This window comes from Rana temporaria, chromosome 3, assembly GCF_905171775.1.
Source record: "Rana temporaria chromosome 3, aRanTem1.1, whole genome shotgun sequence".
Lineage (NCBI taxonomy): Eukaryota > Metazoa > Chordata > Amphibia > Anura > Ranidae > Rana > Rana temporaria.
In genome coordinates, this window is record NC_053491.1 from 482,198,839 (window position 1) to 482,221,361 (window position 22,523).

Sequence of the window (22,523 nt, forward strand, 5' to 3'; positions counted from 1 at the left end):
TTTCCTCTGACATCAACAAAGCATTTTCCGCTACACAACTGCCGCTCACTGGATATTTTCTCTTTAGGCCATTCTCTGTAAACCTGAGAGATGGTTGTACATGAAAATCCCAGTACATCAGCAGTTTTTTCTAATATTTGGACCAGCCCGTCTGCCACCAACAACCATTCCACATTCAAAGTCACTTATGCCTCGTACACATGCTTGGGATTTCCGACAGGAAAAAGTCAGTCGGGAATTCCGACGAAAAAAAAAAAAAAAAAAAAGCTGGTTCTCTTTTTTGGCCGGCGGGTTTGGCAGTTTTCTCGTCAGAAAAACTGTGAGGGGGCATACACACGGCCGAGATTCCCGGCCAAAAGCTTTAAATCGCAGTTTTCCTGTCGGAAAACCCAGTCGTGTCTACAAGGCAATAAATCCCCATTCTAATGCCGCGTACACACCATCACTTTATGTCATGAAAAAAAAATGACGTTTTTAAAAACGTCACTTTAATTGACCGTGTGTGGGGGAAAACGTTGTTTTATGTCTTCTAAAAAACGACCAAAAAAAATTGAAGCATGCTTCAATTTTATGTGTCGTTTTTCAAAACGTCAACTTTTACTTCACAGAAATTGACCGTGTGTAGCAAAAACGTCGTTTAAAGCGACGTTTTTTCATCCGCGCATGCCCAGAAGCTACTTATGAAGCAAGCTTCAATGGAAAAAGTGGTGAGAACGTAACCGCGCTTTGCTAGAACATTGTGAGAAAACGATGGTGTGTAGGCAACTTCGTCTTTGAAAATTGAAGTTTCAAAAACGTCATTTTTTACTTCACAGAAAATGTTGTTTTTTTTCATCACACAAAGTGATGGTGTGTACGGGGCATAATGCTTGGTTTGATCTTCAGCAAGTCGTCTCCACCATGTCTAGATTGAGTTGCTGGCGTGTGATTGGTAACACAAATTGCTAATCAGCCAATCAATTAAACAGGTGTACCTAGGATTGCCACCGTTTCCTTTTAAACCCAAACACATATTAATTACACAGGTTCTGTGGCTGACCAAGGTGGTAATTAAACTCACTTAGTGCCTTATCTGCATTAAATTAGCCACATAATTAATATGTGTTTGGGTTTAAAGGGATGAGGAGGCAACTGTAGGTGTACCTTATAAAGTGGCTGATGAGTGTACTGGTATATATGCACTATGTTTCAATCAATCAAGTCCACATATTGAGATTAGAGGCACAGCCGCCTCAGACATCCTTGTTAAATGATACCACTAGGGGTGAGCGAAGTGTTTGGACTCAACCTTGCTTTGCGCAGGAGTTTCTCTAAATGCCTGAAAATTTATCCATTCAGTTGGAGTCAAATATCCTATATAGTAGTGGTATTTCTACTGCTACTAAAGTCAATGGTTAAGGAAGCCACAGGTGCCAGCACCAGCTGCGTCCTTAGCAACCAGTAACATCACCTGGGCCATTTTCATGGTCAAAGATTCCCAGCCATGTAAACAAAGGGTGGAGTTGGTGGATGACATCACCGACCCAATGTAGCCATGGACATATTGGGTCAGAGATATCCGCCACTACACTATGCCTGCCCCTTTGTTTACATTTTACATTACAGGCCAGGGAGCTTAGGGAGCAGTCTTTACCGGCAAGGAGTGTGGACAGGTCAGCAGCATTGGCATGTGTTTTTTCTTTTTTAGATTGACAGGCATTGTTCATTGTGGTTGGCGAGGATCTGCATCGGTGGAGACACCATTGAAGGTTTACATTACTGGATATTTTTGGAGGGTTTTTATTTTTTTATAAAGGACTGATCAAATGTTGTTTGCGTGTTTATTTACTATTCTAATTTTCTTATTGTAAAGTATTTTATATACTATGTACCCCTTACTCATTTGCATCAGACGGGGGCAAAAGGGGTGTCGGGGAATCCCTGTCAGACGTCTGGCATAGATGTGTGCAAGCGCATAGAGTTTCCCAAAGAGCGGCTAACAGGCGCGTGCATGTGTGCGAGTCTGTGATCTCGGGTGCGCATGTGCATGCGCACGGGCAAAATTCCTCTTGGCACCAAACGGCCTATTTAAAGGGAGTCTAACTTCCTATACTTTGCTGACTGATCAGCACACTGCTGCATTCTCCAGAACCCTGAAAAGCTGCTGGCTCGGAATCATCAACATCATCCTCAGTGGGGCCAGAATAGGAGATATAAGAGAGGGCAACCTCATCAACTCCGTCTCCTATCAGGTACATGACAAGGGGCTTCTACATTCTGAAATGTATCCCTCAACAACCACCAGGCCAGAGTTGTGGGTAAGAGATCATTGCTCTAATCAACAGGGGGGCCTCCTGTTTTAAAGCCTAGTGGACTGGTTTAGTTTGGAAGTAGAGGGTAGCCTGTTGCCTAGATTAGAGTCTGGTACTTACTATAGAGGTTCCCCATGCCTTTTTGTTTTTGCATTAGGCCTTACTAAACTCCAAACCAGGTCTGTCGGATCTAGTATTGATTTTGGGTGGGACCCCAAGGTTTTTTTTTTTTTTTTACGTAAAAAATACACTGGAGACCCCTTGTCCTTGTATTGCCGATCTCTTGCCTTTTAGCCTTGAAAATGGGGATAGTTCTTTTTTACAGATTCAGCTCTTATTGATTTCAGTGGAGTTGGGATTTGAACTGAATTTGTTGATGTTCATCTCATCCCTCCATAATACTAGATGCCACTTTGCAGACACATACCAGGGATATTATGGCAAGCTTACCTCCCAGTCTGTCCTCCTCCTTTGATGGAATGCATTGCCATCATTGTTGCCATCTCCCTGACTTCGTCTTATAACCCGGTATGTTCTGTCTTTAGAGCAGCCACAATGATGTAACTCCCTAATATGGGCACTCTGCATGGGAGATGCATTATCCCATCACCTGGCTCCTACTCTCAGCCAGGGCCGGATTAACATAGGGGCTATTGGAGCTGCAACTCCAGGCCCCTTCCTTAAGATAGGCCCAATTGACCATAAAAAAAAAAAGAAAAAAAAAAAGATCGACTTCGAGGATTATAGCCCAGCAACCAGGGGTCAAAGAGACCCCCACAGTTGGGTATGTAGCTGAAGACCCACCCAACTACTGGTCAAAATATGGGGCTGCTATCATTTATGGTTCCGAAGATACAGGGCTGCTTGCGCAGCCTGTCAGAAGCTACATACAGAGTGGCCAGTTTAAATACAAGACTGAGAGGATGAGATCACAGTGCTTATAATAATTATTTGTATATTACTTATGGTAATTAACCCCTTGCCACCCAGGCCAATTCTGACACTTCTCTCCTCCATGTAAAAATCATCATTTGGTTTTTTTTGCTAGAAAATTACTGAGAAACCTCAAACATTATATATATTGTTTTAGAAGACACCCTATGGAATAAAATGGTGGTCTTTGCAACTTTTTATGTTACACAGTATTTGCGCAGCAATTTTTCAAACTTGTTTTTTTTGGAAGGAAACGGTTTCATTCATTAAAAAAAAGCACAAAAGTCAGCACAATTTTTTTTTTGTATACTAACCGATGCTTTAAATTTTTTTACAGGTTACATGTTTAGAGTTACAAAGGAGGTCTAGTGCTAGAATTATTGCTCTCGCTCTAACGATCGTGGCGTATGTAACCTGAGTGTATCTGGCTCTGATACTAGCCAGGGCCTTCCCAGGGACTGACTAGTATCTCTCCCCAGCCTGTCCCCACATACCCTCTCACCTACTGACCTGTGGATGGGGGTATCACTCCTGCAGTGTTATGGTGTTCTGCCTGTGAATACAATGATCAGTGTTGCTAACTATAGCTGGCAGCACTGATTGTTTTGGGAAAAACCTGACAGGCTGGTTGTACTCAAGTCAGATAATAGATTGACTTGTGTAAAACCAGCTAGCCCATACATAAATCGACTATGGCTGGTCTCTGCTTGATTGGTGTAATTTCAATCCATGTATGGCCCGCTTAGCCACTACGCAGTCCCTAAACATCCTTCCACAAAATGTTTCCTTCCCATATTCCTTCATCCTCCTCACCTGTACACGGTGCCCACTGTCATACTCTCCACACTTCTCTTCTGTACATACTGCTCACTGTCATATCCTCCACACTTTTCTCCTATACATAGTGCCCACTGTCATACCAAACACACTCCTCTCCTGTACATAGTGCCCGCTGTCATGCCATACACACTCCTCCCCTGTACATACTGCTCACTGTCATACACTTCTCTCCTATGCATAGTGCCCACCATCATACCCTTCACACGTCTCTCCTGTACATACTGCCAACTATCAATTCCTCCATACCAGGCTCAGACTGGGACAAAAAATAGGCCCGGCATTTTAGACTGAGCAGCCCGGGGGGGGGGGCGGGGGTAAATGATGGGATGTGGGGGGAGAGAGTGAGAGAGAGAGAAATGAAGGACACCCCTACATCAGTGTACAGTACTCACAATACTCACTCCGAGGCAGGAGGGACTGACTGGATGGATATCAGACTCCATCTTTCCTTTCTGTTTGGCTTTATCTTGAATATTCCCACCCACATTCCTTAGGCAGCAGAACAGTGTCTGTCGGGGAGAGTGGGTGCGGGAGACACAGGAGGAGAGAACAAGAGGAGGGGGAGGAGGAGTAGAAGCAGCTCCTCTCCTCTAACTGGTTGTGCAGGCAGCAAGGGGAGGGGAGAAATGTCAGAGCTGGCTGTGATACGCCCAGCTCATCTCTCTCTATCTGGCGCTGTGTTGGTGGGGGGGGGGGGTCTCTGCTATTAGATAAACTGGGCGTCCCCTCTCGGCCTGCAACCCTTGGTACATCTCTGGGGAGACGTGACATGCGGGCCGCCGAGGGCCGTTCGCGGGCCCGCCGCGGCCCAGCGGGCTTATGCCTGGTATGCCCTATGGCCAGTCCGGGCCTGCTCCATACTCATCTCCTGTACATACTGCCCCCTTTCATAAACTCCTCTATTGTACATAAAGTGCCAGCTGTCAAACCCTCCACACTCCTCCCCTGTACATACTGCCTATTGTCATATCCCCCACACTACTCCTGTACATACTGCTCACTGTCTTACCCTTCACACTCATTTAATGTACATACTGCTCACATTCATAAACTCGCGGTAGTAAACTTTGCTAACATTACTACTTTTTAGAAGCCCTGAGGTAGGTTATGCCAAAATGTGCACAGCATATTAGCACATTAGGGTACACTTAAATTGTCAGACTGAGCCCCTCTAGTGCTGTGCTCAATTTGGCGTGTCCCGGCACTTCCATCTTCACCCGGTTTTCCTTCTGGGTTCTGGGCTTACGGTGACTTGCCTTGGCTGTGCTGTGTTGATGTCATTCCAACGCATGCTCATACGCATCCTCTCTCCCTTACCCCTCTCTCTCTTTCTCATCCTCCCTCTCTCTTTAATTTAATTTGGCATAACAAAAAATTGTTTGCATATTTATTTATTTATCATTTATAAAAAGGTCCACCAAAATTCTCAGCACCAGGCCCATTATGTTCTTAATCTGGCCCTGCTCTCAGCATTTTGCAGATGGCGGGAGGGCAGGAGGCAACATAGCAAGAAGGGAAAAGTTATTTTTTTGGTTGAGCAAGATAACAACTAGAAGCAACTTTAACAATCGTGTGATTGCCGACAGCACGCTAATATCAGATTTTATGTTATCTCGGTATCTTAAACTAGAACAGTTTGTACGGAATGAATATTAACCACTTAGCTCTCATATCTTTATGCTTCTTGCTGTCCAGAGCATTTCTATAATTTCTACTATGGGTTTGTTTATTTAGCACCTTTTAACCTTTTACTTAAAGAAACCCTATTGTCACAGCACACACTTTCACTTTATATCATCATCACATACCAATAACAATACAAACAATAGTATTTTTTTGCAATTCAGTATAAGCTTACTTGAAAAATCTGCTTTCATGTTGTAGGTTCTGCCCGTCTCATAGCTGCCTCATTTCTTAACTTAATGGATTCCCTGCTTGCTTTGCTGCTTCTCCTCTGCTCTTTCCTTTCAAATTCTACATACCCACTGGTAGTTTGCTGCCTGCAAGCAGGGTATTTACAAATAAAAAAAAATGATTTATACAAAAGCTATGTAGTGATGGCCTCGCAGGGTTTCTACGAGTTACAGCACAGACACATTTCACCCTGCTGCCAGACATCCATTAGACACACTTCTCAGTCACTGAACAGTCTCTTGATTGTTTTTGTTGTTTTTATTAGGGGATTGAACTTGGTTGGGGAAAAGGGACATGGGATGCCCATAGGATAAATAAATTGTACTTTGTAGAATAAAGTAACTGCGTCACTTCAGAACAAGATGGTTGACCCTAAACTTGACAGACTTTTACCTCAGAACACTTCTTCCAGCCCACTTCCTCCAGCACACTACTTTACTGTCCAAGTCTTAGTACTCCTGTCACACCATCACCAGTATCTTTATTTCATAGCCCTTTGTATGCCGGGTCCTGCAGTACCCCTTTGTGGCAGCAACCGATTTACTTGAGAAGAACAAATGTAGATGGACTACTGATCCCAGAAAGTCCGACTTGCAAATCCTGCCTTCCCTCCTGGCAGCGACTTGACACAAACTCCTACAGCCTCTCCCTCTGGCTCTACATCCAGCTCCCCTGGCATGTCTCTTCCAGAGCTTTCCACTGTGCTTTCAACTCACCGACACCTGTCTTGGATCTTTCCTGAATGACTTTACTCCGGACGTGTGGACCAACTGTCTCCTCAAGCTCCTGTTCCAGGACACCTCTCCATGTCCGTGTAAGGAGAGGCTCCCTCCCAGCTCCTGAGCTCCCCGCCTGAGGTACACTACCTCCCCAGACAGGGGGTTCCTTCAGACACGACAGTCTAACACGCCATCATCCAGTTCACCCGGCTGACAACTCCTCCCCCTGCAGGCTGACCATGGGTATATGTAGGAGGCCTGCCTCCTGCCAATCCTAGTTGGGGATTGGTCAGAGCTCCTCACATGTACCTAATTCCACTCCAGCACTTAGCCCTGCCCCGTTTCCAGAACCTTCTCCCTGGAAAAAGAGGAGGCGCTCAAGAGCTGAAGTAAACATCATTCACCTACTGCTGTACTAAACCACTCCCTTGCCCCCAGATCAAAACAAACAGGCCTAGCTCACAGCATAGGCCTGTTTAAATTTACCTGCACTGGCAGCTTACACAAAAACCTTACACTTAGCACCTACCTACCTAAGGTAGAGGGTGCTACAGTAAAAAATAAACAAAATTAATAAAAATGTTATATTAATGGTAACAAAATCGAAATAAAAAAAGTAGGAGAATTATAATAGCTAAGAGGAAAAGGGGAGTAAGGTGTTAGAGTAACTACAGTAAAGGTTTATTAACCACTTGCCGACGGCGCACCGTCGTTATACGTCCACAAGGTGGCTCGGCTGGGCGAGAGCACGTAATATGACGTCCTCTCTCCCAGCCGCCACTTGGGGCGCGCGCCCCCGACTCCCGTGCGTGTGCCCGGCGGGCGCGATCGCCGCCGGGCACACGCGATCGCTCGGTACAGAGCGGGGACCGGGAGTTGTGTGTGTAAACACACAGCTCCCGGTCCTGTCAGCAGGGGAAATGCTGATCTTCGGTTCATACAATGTATGAACCGAGGATCAGTGTTTCCCCTAGTGAGGCCACCCCCCCTACAGTAAGAACACACCCAGGCATACTTAACCCCTTCCCCGCCCCCTAGTGTTAACCCCTTCACTGCCAGTGGCATTTTTATAGTAATCCAATGCATTTGTATAGCACTGATCGCTATAAAAATGCCAATGGTCCCAAAAATGTGTCAAAAGTGTCCGAAGTGTCCGCCATAATGTCGCAGTACCGGGGAAAAAAAAAAAAAAAAAAAACGCTGATCGCCGCCATTACTAGTAAAAAAAATATAATAAAAATGACATAAAAATACCCCCTATTTTGTAAACGCTATAACTTTTGCGCAAACCAATCAAACGCTTATTGCGATTTTTTTTTACGAAAAATATGTAGAAGAAAACGTATCGGCCTAAACTGAGGAAAAATAATGTTTTTTTATATATTTTTGGGGGATATTTATTATAGCAAAATGTAAAAAATATTTTTTTTTCTCAAAATTGTCGCTCTATTTTTAGGTTTATAGCGCAAAAACTAAAAACCGCAGAGGTGATCAAATACCACCAAAAGAAAGCTCTATTTGTGGGAAAAAAAGGACGCCAATTTTGTTTGGGAGCCACGTCGCACGACCGCGCAATTGTCTGTTAAAGCGACGCAGTCCCGAATCGCAAAAAGTACTCTGGTCTTTGGGCAGCAATATGGTCCGGGGGGTAAGTGGTTAAAGGCATTAAATAGGACCATACTTTAGTTAAATATGTTATTTTTCTAACTGATGCTGATCAATGGTGACACCTTTAGATAGTATGTAGTGTCACTGAGCAATTCAGTGTTACACTTTATTATCAATGACACTTGTGGGCCATCTGTAATTATCACTTTACAGAGGAGGGGTTGCATTTTAACAGTTTAAAGCAGAACTCTGGGATTTTCAAAAAAAAATCCCCTATTAGTACACCCACCCACACAAAAAAACACTAAACAGTTATTATATTTGTGAAATTTCTTACCGTTTAAGAAAAATGTCCAATTGAATATTCAAGAAGTCAGCTCTTTGATTCAAAAAATGCATCATCTTTTCTGGCAGGGAGCATCTCTTTGAACAGGCATTGCATCATATCCTCTTCTCTCTCTCTACACTGTTAGGGATGAGCCGAACACCCCCCAGTTCGGTTCGTAGCAGAACATACGAACAGGCAAAAAGTTTGTTCGAACACAGTTAAAGTCTATGGGACACGAACATGAAAAATCAAAAGTGCCAATTTTAAAGGCTAATATGCAAGTTATTGCCATAAAAAGTGTTTGGGGACATGTATCAATGCAAAATAAAAGTTTTAAAAACTGCCGTTTTTTCTGGAGCAGTGATTTTAATAATGCCTAAAGTGAAACAATAAAAATGAAATATTCCTTCAAATATCGTGCCTGTGGGGTGACTATAGTATGCCTGTAAAGTGGCACAGTTGTCCCATGTTTAGAACTGTCCCGAAGCAAAATTACATTTCTAAAAGGAAAAAATGGACATTTAAAACTGCTAGCGGCTGTAATATATTGTCGGGTAGATGACAATCATTGAGAAAAACGACATGGGTTCTCCCCCCCCCAGTCCATTACCAGGCCCTTTGGGTCTGGTATGGATATAAAGTGGAAGGCCCTATATACTCTGAACAGCAGTATACAGGCAGTCCCCAGGTTACAAACAAGATAGGGACTGTAGGTTTGTTCTTAAGTTGAATCTGTTTTCAAGTTGGAACAGGTGCATTTTTTAAGTGTAGCTCCAGACAGAATAAAATGTAAGCTTTTTGGATAGCATAGGGAAGGGTTATCACCCCTGTAACATTTGTTTTGCTGTCTGTGCCCCTGTTCAGAAGATTTCACCTCACTTTCTATCCCAATGACAATTGGATTTTGAAAATGTTGGGTTATTAGGGAAACAAGGATTGGTGATAAAGCATCAGTGGAGACACCTTTTTACCATATTAACTCTTACAGGAGAGAATTTATTTTCCTAGGGGTAGATCTCCTCTCACTTCCGGTTGTCTCCCTCCGTTTGTAAGTAGGAGTTGTTTGTATGTCGGATGTTTGGAAGTAGGAGACTGCCTTTATATACTATACAGCCTGCCCTATATACTGTGCAGAAAATTGGGCCTTAGGTGTTGTTGGTACCAGAACACTGTAACCCCTCACAGATAGATACTATTGTTAAGCGCAGGAACGGGCCCTGCTGTGAAATATTAGATCAACAATTGTAATTACATGCCCTTGTTAAACAGGGGCTGAAAAATTGGGCCTTTGGTTTTGGTGGCGCCAGAACACCAAGTACTCACAGTTACTCGTGTTGAGTGCAGGAACGGGCCCTGCTGTGAAATATTAGATCAACAATTGTAATTACATGCCCTTGTTAAACAGGGGCTGAAAAATTGGGACTTTGGTGGTGTTGGCACAACACTGTAACCCCTTGCAGATACTCTTGTTGAGCGCAGGAATGGGCCCTGCTGTGAAATATTAGTTCAAAAATTCTAATTACATGCCCCTGTTAAACAGGGGCAGAAAAATTGGGCCTTAGGCAGTGGTACAATAAACAAAATATATTATAAGAAGCTAGTATCATCAAGATTGAGGATGACTGAACGAAACCCATGGGACACGTTGTCCAGCACCAGGAAATTGTAACCTCCCAGGGTCTGGAAATGCATTGCACAAACATTTCTTCAAGGCCTTCTGAAGAGGTTTCACCCTCTGCGAAGGCAGGATGAGTTCTGCAACCTTACCCTTGTAACGTGGATCAAGAAGGGTTGCCAGCCAGTAATGATCCCACGAATCCTAGGGTCCTTTGGCATTGTTCGGAACCATGTTTTTTTGTATTCTAAGCCACACAGTGCATGGGTTGTATCATATACAAATGGGTTTTCATTACATTGGAAATGTATGTCCTTGAATCGGGTACATTCCTTCAACAGGGGTATAGCATATAGATCCGGCATCCAGGGTTGATAGGCAATCAGGTCAGGGGTTTTGATTTGTACACGTATATCTCCTCTCCATGTTCTGACATTATGGATTGTCTTCATCTGGAAAATATTTTTAGAGGAAACGTAGGGTATGGACAGTAGGAAGCACACTTCAAGATCTTCTGGATTGATATATAGTGGCATAGAACTTCCTGTCTCGAAAGCCAGATTGATTTTGAGCTCTTCTACTTCACCCCCACTTACCTGGTTGAGTATGTTTTTGACCATTTTGGTAGACACAAAATATAGGGGGATATATCCGTGAGAAAGGTCATTCATTCCGTTTTGGATTTCGTTTATATAAGCCAAGGTATGGAATAGGACAGGTTCCTGGATGAATAGTAATTTTTTAAATAGTTCATGATTTTGAAGTCTATAGATTGAGTGATCAGTTTTGAATGTAAATTAAAAAAAGTGACCACTGTGTCATTGATGATGGTGATAAGATCTATTAATCCAGTTTTTTGTGTTTCCAATTCATGGTGAATGGCTCGGATATTCATTTGTAAATTTTACATTTCCGTGGCAAGAGTCTTTACGGAAACCGAATTGGCAGCCCTTTGCGTATCTGGTCACTATCACCTCTGAACGCTGGTATCCTCTCACTGGTCCCCAAAAAGTGTCAGTTAGTGTCTGACTGTCCTCCCCAATATCGCAAACCCGCTATAAGTCGCTGATCGCCACCATTACTAGTAAAATAAATAAAAATATCCCATAGTTTGCAGACGCTATAACTTTTGTGCAAACCAATCAATTAATGCTTATTGGGATTTTTTTATCACTAATATGTAGCAGAGTACATATTGCCCTAAATTGATGAAGAAATTAGTTTTTTGTTTTTTTCAATTTGTTTGTGGATATATATATATGGTAATAATGGGGGAGGTAGTGCTGCGCTAATACGCGGTGGATGGACAAGTGGGGAGAGGGAATGGAGGGTGGTGTAACTGTGATTGGGAACAGTGCAAACAAAATGGCATAAAAATAAAAGTAAAAATAATCAGTGAACGATAACAATACTAATGCAAATCACATAACTCCACAAGTTCCTCTTAATGTGATGAAATACACAGTAAATAAAGTGATAGGAGGTGCAAAATAGATATTATGTGTAACACAACACCCAAATAACTGTGATGGGTAACAATAGTAAGCTGGTGATAGAAGGTCCATAAAACAGGACTTGAGCAATATCAACAAGAATATAAATAATATTTTAAAAGTCCAAAAATAAGAAAAGTGCTGGTGTAGGTCCGAATATGAAGTGAAGAAGGGATGGATATCCAGTGATCCTTTTAAGATGAATGAGGATGTCCCCTTACCTTACTGCTGTAAGGTAACAGCATATAAATCCAACCACATTAAATGGTTATCCAAATGGGCTCTGATCCAAAAAAGACAGGTCCTCCTTGGAAGTCTCGTCCCAGGTTGGTCAGTATCTCGCCCCAGAGAAATAAAGCATCGATAGTGTGATACCGTTTTATAAAACTTTAATTATCATAAAAAATAAACGAGGGTACTCACATATTTTAAGATACAATTAGGCATGTAAAAAGAGGGGCAGTCTGTCGCCAACGTCACCTCCGGTACCTCTCAGTGGACTCATGCGCATTCGTCACTAACATGTGACTTCCTCAGTATATATAGTACTATAATAATCATAATACTATAATAATCATACTATAATAATCATAATCACTATGTCCTTTAACCATGAAAACATTCCACCTAAACCCAAACTAAAAAAGGGTTCCACCCTGTGACGGATCTCGAATACCCCAGGTGGGCACATCCGCCAGACCTGTGTCTCCTGTCCTCCAAAGCACCTGCAGCCTGCAGATTCGCCATAACCAGCCCTTAACCCCTCAATCACGAGACAATCCACATAGGTGTTGAGGGTTAAACATGCAGAGCATAAACTGTTTATTAAACACAAGACATACACTTTTACACACAGTTAGGGACACTACCCTTAGCTTTGTCATAGGGGGGAGGGGGTAAAGGACAAGGGAACAACCAATGGGAACGGAACACTTGTACATTGAAACACAAACTACAGATAAACATAAAGGGATTATGGTAAGCTGGCAGCCTCTCAATACACATCCCTTGCGGAGAGATGTCTCCAGTCTAGACCATTGTCTATGTGCCATGAACCAACACAATTAGACACAGCAACAAGAGGGGTGTGATGGGGGAGAAGGGGTGCAACATTACATTACATTATCTCAATGCCAGCTTGTCCCCAGGTCTCCAGTCTCTTCTGGGCCATAATCTGTGGGTAGGAGGCCATTCCACAGTCCCTTCCAAAACACACAGTGACAGTGAGTTTTGTCACACACCCATAATTTCCTACGTTAGCAATTACCTTGCTTGTTTCATTAATCCATTTACCTGTGTTCAGTGTTGATTAATTACGTCATAGTAGTCTGGGATTTCCAGGCTGGTATTGTGAATCCGTGTACAACATTTATAATCCTGAGTCATTTCACATAAACCTGTTAGAGCTGCACTCATGCTTTTGATAGCAAAGTCGCGTAACTCTAGTTGTCTCCCGATTGCTTTGAGCTTGACTTTGAATAGTTCTTTATCTTGGGAGTTTTTTTCCGAACATCATTTATTAGACTAGTCTAGTTATTTAATTTGTTCATCAAGTTTATGTCCCATCCTGTCCAGGATGGAAACCATACCCATGCCTTATCTGAGGCAGAAAACATAGGTGGGTTTTCTCTCTTGTATTTATAGGTTAACCTATGTATTGGACTTGAAGTAACTTGTATGTGATGCTCCCGAGTCTGGCCTAGGGCTGACATGACTGGTACCACTGTTCAATCAGATTTAGGGGTCTTATTGAGACTACTACAGCCAATGGACCCCAGACACCGACTAATTACTCACCAGAATAAGTAAGAATAACAGTTTCTTACCGTGGCCACGGTCTGCTCAGCATGAGTTTCATGTCTTTCTGGTCGGGAGCCAATTTTGACACCCCCTTCCCTATTAGCCCAGACAATAGGCATTTTTATTTTGACCGATTTTAGCTCCCATTGATTTCAATGGGGTTTGTGTTCAGCATACCAACATCTTTGAAGTTGGCCAAACGCTAACTGAACCGGACCCAACCAGAACCCACCACACATGATCATTTGAGGGTAAAGAACTGGGGTGTTAGGTAGGAGTTTATCTTCGGGTGACCTTTCCTTGGCTGTGTTTCGGAAATGATGATCCCCTTTCTGCAAGAACCGCTTGTTCACAGAATGAAACTACACTTCCATATCCAGGTTATACTTTTTCAGAAATTACCTAGAATTTCTCCAGCCATATTTTCCTACATGAGCTCTTTTTTACCATCTCTTACTGTCCCTCAATATAACTAATCTTATCAAAAAAGTATGAATCAAAAGGTCAGCCTCACCCTGTTTAGGTAAATATTAACTCCACTGCATTCTTCCCTGTTGTCAGACACCTTCACTATTACTTTGCTTTCTGCTGTCAGCAATGGCGTCTGCTGATCTGAGAGCTGAGCTGAAATGTTCCGTCTGTCTGAACATTTATACAGATCCTGTAATGCTGAGATGTGGACACAACTTCTGCTGGGTCTGTATTGATCGTGTGCTGGATACACAGGGGGGGTCTGGAGGATATTCCTGTCCTGAGTGCAGAGGGAAGTTTCAGGATCGTCCTGCGCTGCAGAGGAACATAACACTACGTAACATAGTGGAGAATTTCCTGTCTGCTCAGCCAGATCCAGAGGAGTCCGGGGTTTTCTGTACTCAATGTGTGGACTCTCCTGTACCTGCTGTTAGATCCTGTCTGCTCTGCAAGGTTTCTTTGTGTGATAAACACCTGAGAGTCCACAAAAAGTCCCCAGAACACATCTTATGTGACCCCACCTTGTCCATGGAGAGCAGGAAATGCTCCGTCCATAAGAAGATCCTTGACTAGTGTAGTCCAGATGTACCCTTTAATAACTTTGACCGCTGAGACCCATATACTCCAACCCCTTACTTACCCCACTACTTAGCTCTAAAGTAAAGAGACCACACCTTGGTTTGGAGTAAATACGGCCACAACAGCCTATTTTATTAAACATTATAACATAAAACTCCACTTTAAATAATCGAACATATCAAGCATATCCGTAACAAATACATTAACCCAACGCTGTTGGTCTTTTCTGGCAGCCCCCCATTCTCCACCACTTATAAACCATTATACCCAATGCACTGCGGGCAAAACATTAACCTTAGGCCTCCAGTCCGTGTAGTACGCTCGGAGACAACCCCTGCCCGCAGTGCAATTATTACCGTATTCCAACCAGCCTTCCGCTGGAATACACCGAAGGGGCCTATACTACTGCTGAGCCCCCCACCCCCATTTTCACCCGTTTTCTCCTGCCACCATAAAAGACCAACAGAAAATTACCGCCAATCCTGGCTGTCGTGACGACCATCCACACTGCACCTGCAAAAGAAAACACACCAACACTAAAAGTAACACATAAGGGAGGGTGGGTGGGAAAAACGGCTTCCTCCTTGTCTCCCTAACCGCTTCTGTCCCCCGCTGGCCCCGCCTCTTCCTTTTCTATGGCCACTCCCCCCTTGCAACTCCTCCTTGCTCCTCCTACCTCCACCCCCTTTCCTAACCCTTTAGTGTCACTAGACACACAGTCATGCCCGGCCCTACTCTATTGTCCGGGCTGTCCTTTTCGTTCCGGGCCTCTCTGGAGTATTACTGCACTGAGGATGATACCTGCATCTGTGTGACCTGCAGTTTGGCTGGAGAACATCGAAAACACCAGGTGGAGATGCTGGATGAGGCTTCTGGGAAGAAGGGGACACTGAGGAATGTTCTGCAGGAACTTCTGACAAAGAGAGAGGAGACAGAGGAAAGAGTCCAGAGTCTGCAGGAACACAGGAGGAAAGTAGAAGAAGCAGTAGCTGGTGACACCGAAAGCGTCGCTGTCCTGTTTAGAGATCTCAGGAGACGTCTGGAAGATCTGGAGAAAAGAATCCTGAGGGAAATCTCGGGGAGGGCAGAGCGGATCTCCATCTCCATCCGGGATCTGGAAATAAAGAAGGAGGAGCTGTCCAGGAAGATGTGTCACATTGAGGAGCTGTGTAACATGACGGATCCACTGACTGTCTTACAGGAATCAGACACAGATGACTTGTGTGATACTGAGGATGGAGATAATGAGGACAGAGAGAGACATGAGAAGCTCCTCCATGATGGAGGGGGTCTGGATGTGGCTGGGATATCACACACATTACACACATTATCTGATATAATAACAGAGGTAAATGTAGACTTCTATATACAGGGAGCTGCAGACATATTACTGGATGTAAACACAGCTCATAATAATCTCCATATATCAGATGACAGGAAAACTGCATCTAGGCCAGATAGTCAACACAATCATCCAGAAACTCGAGAGATTTCAGTATTATTCTCAGGTGTTGAGCAGTCAGAGTTTCTCCTCAGGGAGACATTACTGGGAAGTGGATGTCGGGGGATCAGATGGATGGATAGTTGGGATGTGTTACCCCAGTATAGAGAGGAGAGGATTGGAGTCAGTGATTGGAAATAATAACAAGTCCTGGGGTTTGTGGAAGTCAGTGGCGGAACTACCGCCATAGCGACCCACGCAGGCGCTATGGGGCCCGCAGCCGAGTGGGGCCCGGCCCGAAAATCTGACTGCAGTCCCGACCGAGTCTCTCTCTCTCTCACATCGGTATAATCAGTGGCGGTGAGAGAGAGACTCTGGTCATTACGCTGCGCTGGAGGGAGGAGGTGGTTGCTGCACTGGTTGCTAACGCCTGTGCCGCTTGGCGTGTAGCAACCAGTGACATCACGGCTGCAGTGCACCCCCTCCGTGTTCAGTGCTGAAAGCGCGGGAGGATTTTACTTCCTCCTCCTCCTCCGACCTCCGCGCTACAGCTCTGCCTCCTGGGGCCCAAACAAAGCTGAGCTCCGACCGAGGCCGCCCCCTGACATAGCAGAGAGGGACACATTTGCAGCAACTGAGAGGGAGAGCAACAGCATCTGAGAACAGCAGCCAACAACCGAGAGTGGTGGCCCCGGTGAGCAGCAGGAGGCTGACTGGAAGGAACAGCGCGAGAGGGAGTGAGAGAGAAGACCTGACCTGAGCAGCAGTGACATCCTCCCAGAGCCTGCACACCTTCTGCCAACGTCTGCTCCAGCTGTGCCTGTCAGCAAGAAGAAACAGGCTGACCGAGGACAGAGGACAAGGATGGTCTGGAGGTAGGTGCATCACACACACCTACCCACAGACAGGGGCTGGGACAGGGTGTACAGGAAGGACTGCAGGCCAGCTTAGGGGGTCAATTTCTCTCTCTCTTCCACCCCCCTCTCTCTCTTCCAGCCCCTCTCTCTCCCATCCAGCCCCTCTCTCTCCCATCCAGCCCCTCTCTCTCCCATCCAGCCCCTCTCTCTCCCATCCAGCCCCTCTCTCTCTCTAATCCAGCCCCTCTCTCTCATCCAGCCCCTCTCTCTCATCCAGCCCCTCTCTCTCTCTCCCATCCAGCCCCTCTCTCTCTCTCCCATCCAGCCCCTCTCTCTCTCTCCCATCCAGCCCCTCTCTCTCTCTCCCATCCAGCCCCTCTCTCTCTCATCCAGCCGCCCCTCTCTCTCCCTCATCCAGCCCCCCTCTCTCTCTCTCATCCAGCCCCTCTCTCTCTCTCTCCCATCCAGCCCCTCTCTCTCTCTCTCCCATCCAGCCCCTCTCTCTCTCTCTCCCATCCAGCCCCTCTCTCTCTCTCCCATCCAGCCCCTCTCTCTCTCTCCCATCCAGGCCCTCTCTCTCTCCCATCCAGCCCCTCTCTCTCTCTCCCATCCAGCCCCTCTCTCTCTCTCCCATCCAGCCCCTCTCTCTCTCTCCCATCCAGCCCCTCTCTCTCTCTCCCATCCAGCCCCTCTCTCTCTCTCCCATCCAGCCCCTCTCTCTCTCTCATCCAGCCGCCCCTCTCTCTCTCTCTCCCATCCAGCCCCCCTCTCTCTCTCTCCCATCCAGCCCCTCTCTCTCTCTCTCCCATCCAGCCCCTCTCTCTCTCTCTCTCCCATCCAGCCCCTCTCTCTCTCTCTCTCCCATCCAGCCCCTCTCTCTCTCTCTCCCATCCAGCCCCTCTCTCTCTCTCCCATCCAGGCCCTCTCTCTCTCTCCCATCCAGGCCCTCTCTCTCTCTCTCCCATCCAGCCCCTCTCTCTCTCTCCCATCCAGCCCCTCTCTCTCTCTCCCATCCAGCCCCTCTCTCTCTCTCCCATCCAGCCCCTCTCTCTCTCTCTCCCATCCAGCCCGTCTCTCTCTCTCCCATCCAGCCCGTCTCTCTCTCTCTCATCCAGCCCCTCTCTCTCTCTCCCATCCAGCCCCTCTCTCTCTCTCATCCAGCCCCTCTCTCTCTCTCATCCAGCCCCTCTCTCTCTCTCATCCAGCCCCTCTCTCTCTCTCATCCAGCCCCTCTCTCTCTCTCATCCAGCCCCTCTCTCTCTCTCATCCAGCCCCTCTCTCTCTCTCATCCAGCCCCTCTCTCTCTCTCATCCAGCCCCTCTCTCTCTCTCATCCAGCCCCCTCTCTCTCTCATCCAGCCCCCTCTCTCTCTCTCTCTCTCATCCAGCCCCCTCTCTCTCTCTCTCTCATCCAGCCCCCTCTCTCTCTCTCTCTCTCTCTCATCCAGCCCCTCTCTCTCTCTCTCCCATCCAGCCCCCTCTCTCTCTCCCATCCAGCCCCCTCTCTCTCTCCCATCCAGTCTCTCTCTCATCCAGCCCCTCTCTCTCTCTCATCCAGCCCCTCTCTCTCATCCAGCCCCTCTCTCTCATCCAGCCCCTCTCTCTCTCTCATCCAGCCCCTCTCTCTCTCCCATCCAGCCCCCTCTCTCTCTCTCTCATCCAGCCCCTCTCTCTCCCATACAGCCCCCTCTCTCTCCCATACAGCCCCTTTCTCTCTCATCCAGCCCCTCTCTCTCTCATCCAGCCCCTCTCTCTCTCCCATCCAGCCCCTCTCTCTCTCCCATCCAGCCCCCCTCTCTCTCATCCAGCCCCCCTCTCTCTCATCCAGCCCCCCTCTCTCCCATCCAGCACCCCTCTCTCTCTCATCCAGCCCTCTCTCTCTCCCATCCAGCCCTCTCTCTCTCCCATCCAGCCCTCTCTCTCTCCCATCCAGCCCTCTCTCTCTCCCATCCAGCCCCTCTCTCTCTCCCATCCAGCCCCTCTCTCTCCCATCCAGCCCCTCTCTCTCCCATCCAGCCCCTCTCTCTCTCCCATCCAGCCCCTCTCTCACTCTCTCTCTCCCATCCAGCCCCTCTCTCTCTCATCCAGCCCCTCTCTCTCTCATCCAGACCCTCTCTCTCCCATCCAGCCCCTCTCTCTCCCATCCAGCCCCTCTCTCTCCCATCCAGCTCCTCTCTCTCCCATCCAGCCCGTCTCTCTCTCCACTTTCTCTCCCATCCACCCCCTCTCTCTACCAACTCACCCCTTCTCTCTCTCACCACTTCTCTCTCTCTCTCATTCTCTCCCACCCCTTCTCTCTCTCACCACTTCTCTCTCTCTCTCTAATTCTCTCCCACCCATTCTCTCTCATTCTCTCCCACCCCTTCTCTCTCTCTCTCCTACCCCCCTTCTCTCTCACCCTCACCAAGCCCCTCTCCCCTGCCAAGTGGACACTGACTAACAGGTGACAGCTAAGCATGAGCTCCAGCGTGTTCGCATGCTACACGTGCGGAGCCCGCCAGGAAGTCTGCACGGCACTGCGCTAATCACAGCCAGGGAGATATTACCCGATCTCTGCAGCCGAGCATCGGGACAATGTCTCCCTGGCTGTGATTAGCGCAGTGCTGTGCAGACTTCCTGGCGGGCTCTGCACCATGCAAATACGCTGGAGCTCATCCTTAGTGACAGCAAGTGGGAGTTAGTGATCCCATCCCTTCCTAAGCACTGCCACTTAACCAATGCCCCCAGCACTGCCAGTCTGCCACTGACCTCATCCTCCTAATGAACGACTACAGGTCCCGGCATTGGCCCCTCAAAGCTGAAGATGTGACATGCTCCCCCAATGGGGGAGTAGGAATCGGGTAGGTCAGTGTAGTGATCAGGTAGGTCAGTGTAGTGATCAGGTAGGTCAGTGTAGTGATCAGGTAGGTCAGTGTAGTGATCAGGTAGGTCAGTGTAGTGATCAGGTAGGTCAATGTAGGGATCAGGTTAGTGTAGTGGTCAGGTATTTCAATGCAGCAATCAATTAGGTCAGTGTAGGGATCAGGAAGGTCAGTGTAATGGTCAGGTAGGTCAGTGTAGGAATCAGGTACAGTAGGTCAGTGCATTAGTCGGGTAGGTCAGTGTATGTGCAGTTTTTACCCCAGATGTGTTGTTCAATGGCATTAGTTCATTTTTTTTGGAGGGGGGGGGCCCCATACAACATTTTGCTATGGGGCCCTGAGATTTCTAGTTACGCCCCTGGTGGAAGTATGATTATGAGGTGAGACATGACAGTCAGGGCCGTCTTTAATATGGTTTGGGCCCTGGGCAAACATTTTTTTTGGGCCCCCCTCCAGCTTATTTTGGGCCTGGCTGGTTCACATGTATGTTTTGGCGGTCCTCATTTGTGCAGGCACAGCAGTCCATTGATTTGAATGGGCTGCCATGCCTTTGTTTCCTGCAGAAAAAAAGGTGCATTCAGCATTTGAAAAATACAGTTGCCTTGAAATCCATTCTGCTTTTGCACCATGCTACTTACCTGCAGTTCTTGCACACACAAACGCACTATGTTTTTAAAAGCGTGACCTAAACGTCTAAAAATGCAGCAAGTTTGACAGTGCAGGAACTGCAGATAAGTCACAGCAGACAGCAGAATGGACAGACAGTGCTGTATTTCAGTGCTTGATGGGCATAGACGTGCCGTGTGCGCAGCCTATTACATGAGGCATGCGCTTTTCTTTTCAGGAAACGCAGGCATGGCGGCCCATTCAAATGAATGGGCTGCTATGCCTGCGCAAACGTGGGCCGCCAAAACACATACATGTGAACCAGCCAGGCCCAAAATAAGCCCATCAAGCAGTTAAATACAGACAGTAATGCCATGTGCTCTGAGGCCTTACTCAGCCTGGACTGCAGGTCTGGTCTGTGATTTAAAGAGTTCCTCTATTTTACACATGGCATGGCATGGGGTCCCATGGTGCTAAAGCAGAATGGACAGACGGTGCTGTGACCCCCATGCCATGCCATGTGTAAAATAGAGGAACTTTTTAAAACACTGACCAGACCTGCAGTGAATCATCAAATATTATAAAGACTTTGGGCACACTCTACAGAAAACTTCTATTTACAATATAGATTAGCAAACAGTGACATACCTCGAGGAGCAGGACATGAAGAAGTCAGCCTCGGGAAGAGCAAACTGGGGATGTTATAAAATCACATTCTAATTCACTTTTATATACAAGCAGCACCCAGTGGCAGGAAGGGAGAAGTGCACGTCTAAAGGGAAGCCAGGGGTGCTGTACATTTTAAAACACTGGGAAGGGAAGCAGTACTGTCACTGGCTGCGTGCCGCTGATGATTTTCAGCCTGATTTGTGTGCAGCACAGGGGCTTAACGGGCGACAGGGCCGCCATCAGGAATTATGGGGCCACTTACACAGCTTCAGGCATGGGCCCCCTGGAGCAGAGAACCGGATGGGGGGGGGGGTGCTGCCGCCTGAAATTGAGAAGCAGGATGGGGGGGCTGCCACGAATTTAGAAGCGGGGGCCCCTTTACAAAAAAGAAACAAAAATATATATAAAAAAAGGGGTGTAGCCATCCTCTGGGCCCTTTAATAAAAAGAAAAAAAGAAATAAAAAATATATATAAAAAATATATTTTAAAAAGGGGGTTGCAGTCTGGGGCCATGGGGACCTCTGGGCCCTTTAATAATTTTTTTTAATAAAAATAAATTACAAAAAAAAGGGGGTTGCCATCCGGGACCTCTGGGCCCTTTAATAAAAAATAAAAATATATATATATATAAAAAAGAAACGGTTATAAAAAAAAAAAAAAAGGGGGGGGTTGCCATCCAGGGCCCTGGGGACCTCTGGGCCCTTCAATAAAAAAAATATATAAACAAAAATAAAAAAATAAACATTTATAAAAAAAATAAAGGGTGTTTGCCACATGGGGACCTCTGAGCCCTTTAATAAAAAAAAAAAATATATATATTAAAAAAACATTTTTTTTATTTAAAAATAAATAAAAAAAGGGGCGTTGCCATCTGGGCCCCTGGGGGCCTCCGGGCCCCTGGGGACCCCTAAAAAATTGTCCCTTTAATAAAAAAAAAATATTAAAAAAAAATATTTTTTTTTATTTAAAAATAAATAAAAAATTGGGGGGTTGCCATCTGGGGCCCTGGGGGCCTCCGGACCCCTAAAAAAAAACAGTGGCAGGGCCCAGGGCACCTGCCCAATTTGCCCTGCGGTAAAGACGGCCCTGATGACAGTGATAAGATCCTCTTACCCTCCAATATCTCCAGTAAAGTCAGGATATATCTGGATTATGAGGCCGGGCGGATCTCCTTTTATGATCTGTGTGACCCGATCCGACACCTCCCCACCTTCACCACCACCTTCACTGAGCCCCTCCATGCTGGGATATGTGTATGGAGAGGTTGTATAAAGATCTGTGGGGGGAATCAGGAGATGTGAGAACTCTGCCCAGAGATTAGCAACATCACATGGAGAGGGGGATGGGGTGGAAAGAAAACTATTGGATATACATAATGCAGTATTAATCCCACATGCAAACCTTTTTGTATATTGTAGCTTACCAATTGTTAGATATTGATGTCTGCATTTGTTTTCTTTTTTAGTCTTTCTCTTTTTTCATCTGGTGATCTGGCCAG